The sequence below is a fragment of the Limulus polyphemus genome, unplaced genomic scaffold (genome assembly GCF_000517525.1).
Source record: "Limulus polyphemus unplaced genomic scaffold, Limulus_polyphemus-2.1.2 Scaffold3239, whole genome shotgun sequence".
Taxonomy (NCBI): domain Eukaryota; kingdom Metazoa; phylum Arthropoda; class Merostomata; order Xiphosura; family Limulidae; genus Limulus; species Limulus polyphemus.
The window spans coordinates 14,565-16,179 of NW_013668849.1; the positions used below are offsets into that span (position 1 = coordinate 14,565).

Below are 1,615 nucleotides of genomic sequence, written 5' to 3' on the forward strand. Positions count from 1 at the left end.
AACCACCAGGCTCATCCTAGGGTAAATAAAAGTCACGCGTCCTAAAAAAGAAAAAAAAACACTATGGAGTATTATTAATGCAACGAAATAAAATTTTCAAGTTAAATAGCTAAACGGTACATATATGTCTGATCTTAAAAATATTAACTTTATATTTATCCATTAGTTATGAGTCTTTTTCGAATATCCTCTTAAAAATAAATACAATTATTTATCACATAATTATTGTTTAATATTGTGATTCTGTCTAAGGATTTAATTCTCTTGAAACCATAAACATTTTATACAAAAAAAATAATAATAATAATAAAGTAAAATAATCGAAAAGCACAAAGTTATACAAAAGGCTCTCTGTGCTCTGCCCACCACGGGTATCGAAACCCAGTTTCTAGCCGTATAAGTCGGCAGACATACTGTGTTACTGGGGGTTCGAAACTAACCCTTGACATTTCTAAAAAAGGTTAATTCTTCATAGGCTGGCTGGGTGTGGACTAGAAGTTAAGGTGTGAGACTATGGTTCCAAGGGTTTATTGTTCGCGCCCCATTGCTGTCAAATTGCACCCCACATTTTGGAGTCACAGCTACGACAAATCCCACTCTTAGACTAGGGTTGGCGGTGGGTGCTGTAGACTACTTTCTGGGTTCAAAATTAGCAAAGGTAGCTCTTGTGAAGCTTGGGGTGAAACCCAACAAACAAATAAACAGTTGTTTATATGCTGTTTTTATTCCCCTTCATCAGGAGTTTTCTTAGTGTGCAGATTGTGCACCTGTAAAAATATTTGTGCAGTTGAAAATTGGCCTATATAAGTAAGTTCATATTAAAAAACATATTTGAGATTATAAAACTCCATTCCAGAGCTGATAAATATATTAACTAGAACATTCTTTATGTCTTGGATCATTTGTTACTAGGCCTATATATATGAGGTGCAGTAAAGTGTCATGTATTAAATAATTAAATATAGTTGTATAGTTCAAATATAATTGTGTAGTTAAAATATAATTGTGATAGTTAAAATATAATTGTGTAGTTAAAATATAATTGTTTAATTAAAATATAATTGTGTAGTTAAAATATAATTATGTAGTTAAAATACGATTGTTTAGTTAAAATATAATTGTGTAGTTAAGACATAACTGTGTAGTTAAAATATAATTGTGTCATTAAAATATAATTGTATAGTTAAAATATAATTGTTAGTTAAAATATAATTGTGTAGTTAAAATACAATTGTGTAGTTAAAATATAATTGTGCAGTTGAAAAATATTCTTTAGGAAACTTCCGGTTTTCACATCCCTGATTTACATCTAATGTACAGCTATAGCCTGAAAAATGTTTAAGTAAAATCAAGATATTTTAACTGATAAAATATTATGAAATTCCACATTTTTTCACTTTTTTAACCACGCGAATTTTCTTTACGTTTACTAAACATTGATGCATAATCGTGTACATAGAGTTCCTGTTCTAAACTAAAACAGAATAAAGTTGGCCATAATAACGTGTAGTTTCATTTCAGAGGTAACTCAAGGACTATAGTTGACCATAATAACGTGTAGTTTCATTTCAGAGGTAACTCAAGGACTATAGTTGGCCATAATAACGTGTAGTTT

At 30.0% G+C, this 1,615-nt stretch overlaps 1 protein-coding gene across 3 annotated transcripts in view; it reads left to right on the plus strand.

Moving 5' to 3' along the window:
* LOC106468966 (paired box protein Pax-5-like) overlaps positions 1-1,615 on the plus strand; it is a 37,260-nt gene that overhangs the window by 5,901 nt on the left and 29,744 nt on the right. The gene's annotated exons all lie outside the window — the stretch shown is intronic.